The sequence below is a fragment of the Hyperolius riggenbachi genome, chromosome 8 (genome assembly GCF_040937935.1).
Source record: "Hyperolius riggenbachi isolate aHypRig1 chromosome 8, aHypRig1.pri, whole genome shotgun sequence".
Classification (NCBI taxonomy): domain Eukaryota; kingdom Metazoa; phylum Chordata; class Amphibia; order Anura; family Hyperoliidae; genus Hyperolius; species Hyperolius riggenbachi.
Genome location: NC_090653.1, coordinates 240,790,125 through 240,799,364, shown reverse-complemented (window position 1 = coordinate 240,799,364; position 9,240 = coordinate 240,790,125). Strand labels below are relative to the sequence as shown.

At 51.4% G+C, this 9,240-nt stretch overlaps 1 protein-coding gene across 1 annotated transcript in view; it reads left to right on the top strand.

Annotated features, from left to right (window-relative positions):
- Positions 1-9,014: 9,014 nt before the first annotated feature.
- COL27A1 (collagen type XXVII alpha 1 chain) overlaps positions 9,015-9,240 on the top strand; it is a 728,465-nt gene continuing 728,239 nt past the window's right edge. Inside the window, exon 1 of the mRNA XM_068248437.1 lies at positions 9,015-9,203. The gene's annotated coding sequence lies outside the window, so the exon portion shown is untranslated. The remainder of the gene's footprint in view (positions 9,204-9,240) is intronic.

Sequence of the window (9,240 nt, the reverse complement as noted above, 5' to 3'; positions counted from 1 at the left end):
CGCAGAGTCTACATCCACACTCAAGGCCAGGTAGTCGGCTACCTGCCGGTCCAGGCGTTGGTGGAGGGTTGGTCCTGGAAGGACTATGGCGAGGAGTTGGACTAAAGAACGTTCGCATGTCCGACATCACCCTGAGATCGCTGGAGCGTTCTGTTCTTGCCTGCGTGGACTTGGGAGGAGGAGGGTTACTGCCTGTGGTACCTTGATTGCGTTTTGCAGCCACATCACCCTTAAATGCATTGTAAAGCATCATCGACAGCTTGTTCTGCAAGTGCTGCATCCTTTCCGCCTTTTGTTGAGTTGCTAAGAGGTCCGCCACTTTGTGCCTGTACCGAGGGTCTAGTAGCGTGGCCACCCAATACAGGTCATTCATCTTGAGTTTTTTGATACGGGGGTCCCTCAACAGGCTGGACAACATGAAAGAGGACATCTGCACAAAGCTGGATGCAGACATACTCTCCATCTCCTCTTGCTCTTCCTCAGTGACGGGACGCAACTCCTCTTCCTCCCCCCAGCCACAAATAAAACCACGGGAACGTGGAGCAACAGAAGCCCCCTGTGACGGCTGCCGCGGTTGTTCTTCTTCCGCCGCCTCTTCCTCCTCCACAGAAACACCTTCCTCATCATCACCATCATCAGAGTCTGACTCCTCTCCTTCCCCACACGACTCCTCTTCTTCCTCCTCCTCCTCCTCCCCCCTCTGTGCTGCCGCAGGTGTTGTGGGAACATCGGGTTCGTGTGTAAATGGCTCCCACGACTCCTGCTGCCGTAACTCTTCTCGTTCACGCTCCTCCACAGCTGTATCCACCACTCTACGCACAGCACGCTCCAGGAAGTAGGCGTAGGGGAACAAGTCGCTGATGGTGCCCTCATCGCGACTCACCAGTTTGGTCACCTCCTCAAAGGGCTCCATGACCCTGCATGCATTTCGCATCAGTGTCCAGTTGTTGGGCCACAACATCCCCATCCTCCCAGATTGTGTCCTTGTACTGTAATGATACAGGTAGTGGGTGACGGCTTTCTCCTGGTCTAGCAGGCGAGAGAACATCAGCAGGGTGGAATTCCAGCGAGTCGGGCTATCGCAAATCAGGCGTCTCACCGGCAAGTTGTTTCTACGCTGAATCTCCGCAAAGCGTGCCATGGCCTTGTAAGAGCGCCTGAAATGCCCACACAACTTCCTGGCCTGCTTCAGGACGTCCTCTAAGCCTGGGTACTTGGACACAAATCTTTGCACGACCAGATTCAGCACATGTGCCATGCAGGGTATGTGTGTCAGCTTTCCCAAATTCAACGCAGCAATCAGATTGCTGCCGTTGTCACACACCACGTTGCCGATCTCAAGCTTGTGCGGGGTCAGCCATTGCTCCACCTGTTTGTTAAGAGCAGCCAGGAGAGCTGCTCCAGTGTGACTCTCCGCTTTCAGGCAAGACATGTCTAACACTGCGTGACACCGTCGTACCTGGCATGCAGCATAGGCCCTGGGGTGCTGGGGCTGTGTAGCTGGAGAGGAGATCGTGGCACCAGCCAAGGAGGAGGAGGAGGATGACGACAGCGAAGCGGTGGTAGCAGGTGGAGAGGAGGTGGCTGGAGGCCTGCCAGCAAGCCGTGGAGGTGTGACAAGTCGGTCTGCTGCGCAGCCACGTACTCCCTGCTTGCTGCCATCGGTCACCAGGTTGACCCAATGGGCTGTGTATGTAATGTAGTGGCCCTGCCCGTGCTTGGCAGACCAGGCATCCGTGGTCAGGTGGACCCTTGACCCAACGCTGTGTGCCAGAGATGACACCACTTGCCTCTCAACTGCATGGTAGAGTTTGGGTATGGCCTTTTGTGAAAAATAATTGCGGCCTGGTATCTTCCACTGCGGTGTACCAATGGCCACAAACTTACGGAAAGCCTCCGACTCCACCAGCTTGTATGGTAATAGCTGGCGAGCTAATAGTTCCGCCACGCCAGCTGTCAGACGCCGGGCAAGAGGGTGACTGGCAGACATTTGCTTCTTCCGCTCAAATACTTCCTTCACGGACAGCTGGGTACTGCTGTGGGCAGAGGAGAAGGAACCGCTCAAGGGAAGAGGCGGTGTGGAGGAGTGTGGCTGTGAAGGTGCAAGGGAGAAAGTGGATGAAGACGATGCACCTGAAGGAGGAAGAGGAGAAGGAGGGTGGCTTGTCTTTTGAGGGGTGCTGCTTTTCCTCAGGTGTTCTTGCCATAGCTGTTTGTGCCTTCTCTCCAGGTGCCTTCGTAAGGCACTTGTCCCTACGTGAGAGTTGGCCTTTCCACGGCTCAATTTTTGCTGGCAGAGACAACAGATGGAAAAATTTCCAAACCGCTGAGCCCCCCTGGGCTGATGGCGCTACGGTGGCATCAGCAGCTGATGTTGAAGGGCATGTGTGCTGGCTGGCCATAGCTGGCGATACATGGCGCCGGACACTGCCCCCAGCTGTTTCTGAGGACGAGCTCCCTCTGCTTCTATCATGGAGTCGTCTCCTCCTACTTCTCTCTGACGCCTCCTCTGAACTGTCCCCCTGGTCATCTCCTCTACCGGGAACATATGTGGTATCCGTATAATCGTCATCATAATCCTCCTGGCCAGCTGTGCTTTCTTCAGACACCTCCTCAAGTGCACCAACTTCAGGTGGTCCACCATCATCCCCATCCACACACGTTACGTCCATATTATCGCCACCTAACTCAGACGTATGAGGTGGTGTACCTGCGCCTTCTTGTTGTTGTGGCAGTAGTGGCTGGGAATCAGTGATTTCACCACCACCACCAAATAACTCCTGCGAAGTGTCAAATGCAGCGGATGTGGTGCTTGTTGTAGCGCTGGTGGCTGCGGGAGATGAGGTGTTCTGTGTGAAGGTACTTAAGATGCAGTGAGGTAGGTTCTCACTCAACACAACCAGTAGTTAGATGCAGTGAGGTGGCCAGGTGGGTTCTCACCCAACACAACAGGTATTTAGATGCAGTGAGCTGGGTTCACTCAACACAACGCTAGGTATATGCAGTGATGAGGTGGGTTAAGTATACACAACAGGTACTGGGTAGTTAGATGCAGTGAGCTGGGTTCACTGAACAGTGAAGGTACTTAAGATGCAGTGAGGTGGGTTCTCACTCAACACAACTGGTAGTTAGATGCAGTGAGGTGGCCAGGTGAGTTCTCACCCAACACAACAGGTATTTAGATGCAGTGAGCTGGGTTCACTCAACACAACGCTAGGTATATGCAGTGATGAGGTGGGTTAAGTATACACAACAGGTACTGGGTAGTTAGATGCAGTGAGCTGGGTTCACTGAACAGTGAAGGTACTTAAGATGCAGTGAGGTGGGTTCTCACTCAACACAACCAGTAGTTAGATGCAGTGAGGTGGCCAGGTGGGTTCTCACTCAACACAACAGGTATTTAGATGCAGTGAGCTGGGTTCACTCAACACAACGCTAGGTATATGCAGTGATGAGGTGGGTTAAGTATACACAACAGGTACTGGGTAGTTAGATGCAGTGAGCTCTGTTCACTCAACACAACGCTAGGTATATGCAGTGATGAGGTGGGTTAAGTATACACAACAGGTACTGGGTAGTTAGATGCAGTGAGCTGAGTTCACTCAACACAACGCTAGGTATATGCAGTGATGAGGTGGGTTAAGTATACACAACAGGTACTGGGTAGTTAGATGCAGTGAGCTGGGTTCACTGAACAGTGAAGGTACTTAAGATGCAGTGAGGTGGGTTCTCACTCAACACAACCGGTAGTTAGATGCAGTGAGGTGGCCAGGTGGGTTCTCACTCAACACAACAGGTATTTAGATGCAGTGAGCTGGGTTCACTCAACACAAAGCTAGGTATATGCAGTGATGAGGTGGGTTAAGTATACATAACAGGTACTGGGTATATGCAGTACTGGGTAGTACAATGTGCAGCTCCCTGTCACACACACAGGTAGTCACTGAATGTACTGGGCTGCTGGCAGTGGCACACACACTATCAATTAGCAATGCTGTGCATGCAACAAAAGTGTCAGTTTGACACACAGAAAAAAAAAAAAAGTACAGGATGAGCTCTGACAAGAGCTGTTGCTGGGTGCTATAAAAGCAATAACAATCAGCCAGGAGCAAGCTAAGCAGCCAAGAACCTAACTAATCTGTCCCTAGAAGAACAAGTCTGCAGCAGCTCTCCCTAGTCTGTATAATAGCAGGCAGACGAATGACTGTAATGGCCGCCGGACCCTGCCTTATATAAGGGGGGGGGGGGGGGGGGCTCCAGGGCTTAGTGTAGCCTGAATGGCTACAATGTGCCTGCTGACTGTGATGCAGAGGGTCAAAGTTGACCCTCATAGTGCATTATGGGGCGAATCGAACTTCCGCAAAAGTTCGCCTGGTGCAGGCGAACGCGAACCCCCGAAGTTTGTCTGGGACCGTTCACCGGCGAACCGTTCGCTACACCTCTAATATGCACCGTGGGGTTGTCATGAAAAGTAATTTCGTTGTGTTACACAATGACAATAAAGTCAATTGAATTGAATTGAATTGTATCAGCTTCTGGACTGTCACAGGTGATAAACTCTTATGTAGCATCCAGACTCCAGTATTGCCACTGGGTAACTGCTATTCCACATACACACCCTCCAAACACAGTCCATATACATCACAAGATGATTCAAGGATTGAACATTACTGCCCAGTTGGGCTCTCACCACCGCAGGGCACCAGGGCTGGGCACCTTGGGCTTGGCACTTCCTCCTGTTCCGTCCTAGGAGGGCTGTATCGGAAAACCTGCAGGGTGGCCGGCCAGGCAGGCAGCGTGGAACGCGGAGCAGTTTAGAGGTAGCAGCAGCCTGTCACGTCTATGTCACGTGACATGTTTCACTAGTCTCAGCAAGCTTTCTCATTGACACTGTCATTATCGGTCACTTTAGCCGACTTAAAGTGAACTCGAGCCGAAGCTCGGGTTCAAAACAAGCCCTTACCCTTAAATGAGGGAAGCCTCAGGGTGCTATTGAGGCTTCCCTCACTTGTCCAAAGCCCCCCATTGCTGAGTGCGGCCCCCCTCCACATCAAGGCTGTGCAGGTTTTCTTCCTATATCGTGGCCGTGCGAGCCCGTCCGCTCATGCACAGTAGCACAGAGCCCACAGCGCCAGCTTACTGCGCATGTGCAGATGGGCTTGCATGGCCATGTTCAGGAAGAAGAGCTGCGCGTCCCCAATATGATTAGCGGGGTGGGCCCCGCTTAGTGACGGGGGACAACACACCAGGGAGGGAAGCCTCAATAGGATCCTGGGGCTTCCCTCTCTTTAGGCAAGTATCCATTTTGTACCTGAGCTTCGGCTCTGGGACACTTTTAAGTCAGACATGTATATGGGGACATGTGTATGGACCTTTAACTGGTTCACCAATGTGTTCACAAGCAGTTGTATGCCATTCATATTTGTGTAAGACCAGAGTTTTACTGTCCTCAAACACCACCACTGTGTTAATTCAGGCTAGGACCACCTTGCTATTGTGCTATTTTAGTGTGCTATTTTACATGATGTGAAATCACATGTAATGCTTTTCAGTGGCAACAAGCATGTTCATTTGAAACTTTGTGTGATCCCCATGTGCTTAAAAAATGTTGCATAAAATCGCAAAGCAACCACAATTACCAGAGTGCTGGCGTGCTGGAGCTTTATGATGGGTAAAGCATGCATTAAAATGAACACTAAATGCGCAAAATTACCGGTGAAAACTGGTAACAGCTCACTGCTGCCTGGCAACTGCTTGCTGAGCACACAGGTAAACTCATGGAAAATAGGCCATAGGGCTGTGTCACACTGCCATTTGCAGCCAAACGGATCTGGTAAAACGCATCCGGTTTCCCCTTCACCGGATCCGCAAGGCTTGGTTCACACTGGCAAACGGATTTCTGAAAACGGATCACCGGTCGATCGGATCCAGTTTCACTCCATTGCCACAGCAGCCGGGAGGGTGAGGGAGGGTTAAAACTTACCCAGGCTTCCGTCTTCTTCATTGCAGCCAGGCGGTAGGGACGGTTTCTTCCCGGCTTCCACCTTCTTCCACCTTGTATTGCTTCCCATATCGCATCATGTGACCACGCTTCCCCCTTTCCGGGTTGAAGGAGGAAGCGTGGTCACGTGACACGACGTGGAATTCAATACAAGGCGGAAGAAGACGGAATCCTGGTAGAAACCCTCCCTACCGCCTGGCTGCAATGAAGAAGACGGAAGCCTGGGTAAGTTTCAACCCTAATCCCACCCGGCTGCTGCACCCTCCCTCACCCACCCGCCCGCTCAGGTACTACCAACCGGTTCACGTCCCCACACTCCCTCCAGACCGCCACCCCCAGTAGATTTTGCCCTTAAAGAGAACCCGAGGTGGCGGGTTCTAACAATCCTATTAGCACACAGAGGCTGGGTCTGCATATAATGCCCAGCCTCTGTTGCTATACTCTTTCACCCCAGGCCCCCTTGCGCTCTGCTGTCCCCCATAAATCACACAGCCGTGCTAACGACATAGCTAGAAGGCTGTTTACATTAGCACTGCCATTCAGCGCTGCTCCCCCTGCCTCCTCTATGTCGTGCTCCCCACCTTCGTCCCTTCCCTCCCCGCTGATTGGAGGGAAGGGACGCAGGCGTGGAGCGGCGATATAGAGGAGGTGGGGGAGCGGCGAGAGTGACAGTGCTAATGTAAACAGCTGGCTATCGACACACTGCGTGTCTCTAGCATGGCTGTGTGATTTATGGGGGACAGCAGAGTGCAGGGGGAGGGGGGGGGTGGAGGGCTCGGAGGAAACATTATAGTAACAGAGGCTGGTGATAGTATGCAGAACCAGCCTCTGTGTGCTAATGACATTCTTCAAATCCACCTCCGGTTCTCTTTAATGGTCTGTTTCTTCACTAGTGTGAAGAAACGTTCTGTTCTCTCATTGCCCCCAATGCAGGGCTTCATCTTCCGTTTCCTGTCTGCTGGGCTCAACGGTCCATAAAAATAGGTGCTGCAGCAAACTTGCGGTCCGTTCAGCAGATCGTGCGGAAAAGATCCACAAGTTATCATTGGATCCGTTCGCATCCGTTTGTACAGTTTCCGTTCCGATCTGGGAACTGAGCATTTTTAAAGAGACTCTGAAGCGAGAATAAATCTCGCTTCAGAGCTCATAGTTAGCTGCTAAACCGCCGCTATACGGGGGTCCCTTCACCCCCAAACCCCCCACTGCAACACTTGGTCGCAGACTTGGTCGCTCCTGGAGGCAGGGCTAACGGCTGCAGCCCTGCCTCCAGTCGCGTCTATCAGTGGCGCATCGCCGCCTCTCCCCCGCCCCTCTCAGTGAAGGAAGACTGAGAGGGGCGGGGGAGAGGCGGAGATACGCGCTGACAGACGCGCGTGGGGCAGGGCTGCGGCGGTTAGCCCTGCCCCAACCAGGAAGTGCTCCCCGGCTGTACGGAGGAAATTTGGGGGATCAGGGACCCCCGTTAAGCCGCGGGATAGTGGCGTTTTAGCAGGGGCACAGATTTATTCTCGCTTCAGACTCTCTTTAAGGCAGTTGTGAAATGGGCCTAACTGTTCTGTTCACACAGGGCCAGTGCACACCAAAAACCTCTAGCAGATCTGAAGTTTTTGAAGCAGATTTTCAGAGGGATTCTAGGCATGTTTAGAGAGGTTTTCTAAACATGCCTAGCATTTAGAGCGTTTTTGTGTAGCAGATTTCATATATTGTTACAGTAAAGCTGTTACTGAACAGCTTGTGTAACAAAAACGCCTGGAAAACCGCTGTGATCTAGCATTTTTCAGAGCGGTTTTCCACTTTCCTATACTTTAACATCAAAAAAATGCTGCAGCCTCCGAGTTTGCGTTTGTGGAAAAAACGAACCACTCTGGTGTGCACCAGCCCATTGAAATACATTACCCAAGCTGTTTTCAAACAGCTAGCATTTTTAAAAACGCTCCAGAACCACTCGGGGGTGCACCAGCCCACAGACATGGTTACATGGTTAGGGACCAGCCTGTTTGAGAACACAACAATAGTGTGTGCAGTGCAGCAACCTCAGCAACCATTAATTAAAGGACAACTGAAGTGAGTTGGATATGGAGGCTGCCATATTTATTTCCTTTAAGGCAATACCAGTTGTTTGGCAGTCTGCTGATCCTCTGCCTCAAATACTTTTAGCCATAGACCCTGAATAAGCATGCGGCATATCAGGTGTTTCTGACATTATTGTCAGATTTGACAAGATTAGCTGCCTGCTTGTTCCTGGTGTTATTCAGACACTACTGCAGCCAAATAGATCAGCAAGGCTGCCAGGCAACTGGTATTGTTTAAAAGGAAATAAATCATCAGGTTGTCCTCCCCGAACTACTTACCAGTGGCTTCCTCCAGCTCCTTCCCAGCGACATGTCCCATGTTGCAGCGCCGCTCGCAGCCTGCGGCACAGTATCCCTGCCAGTACTGAGGCAGACCTCAGGGTCGGCCTTATACTGCGCCTGCGCGAGAGGCGCTGTCAATCATGGCCACGTTATCCGTGCCGTACTGCACAGGCACAGAACTACTGCGCCTGCACAGCACAATGCGGACAACGTGGCCTTGATTGACAGAGCCGCTTGCGCAGTCGCAGTATGAGGCCGACGCAGTATGGGGTCTTAAAGACTGATGATTCAATCACTGCATTATGGTTTTGTGTTTTTTTTTTTAATTATGGAGTTTTCTCACTGGCAGCCAATTTGCAAACTGGAAAACTGCTGTGTACAATTTTCTAGGTGTTTTAAAATGCTTGCAATAGGCAAGGTCACTTGAACAGAATAAATATGAGCATCAAAATGTATTATTAATAATAATAATGATAATAAGCTATTGGATTTGAAGCCTTGCTAAACAACACTGTCCTATTTCTGAGACAAAATATAGAATCGAACTTTGGGCATTGTTCCCACAGAGGCTGAGTGACTACAGGAAAGGGGGCGGGTCTGTGCACTCTTCTAATTATATTACAGCTGAGTCTCATTGGACAGCCTGGTGTGCTGACTGAGAACTTTAGCTGAGGTAGAAATGGCGGGAGAGTGATGTGGAGAGGAGACAGAAGAGGTTGCCATAATCCTCGACGTTTCTGCAGTATATGGGGCTGTGTACTAATAATGAGGAGGCATACAGCAGCTATAGTCACCATGCTGCTCCGTGTGAGGAGAGGGAGAGCCGCAGAGGTGACTAGGCTAGCATGGTGAGCGCTTCTGAATCAGTAATGACGCAGCCATTAT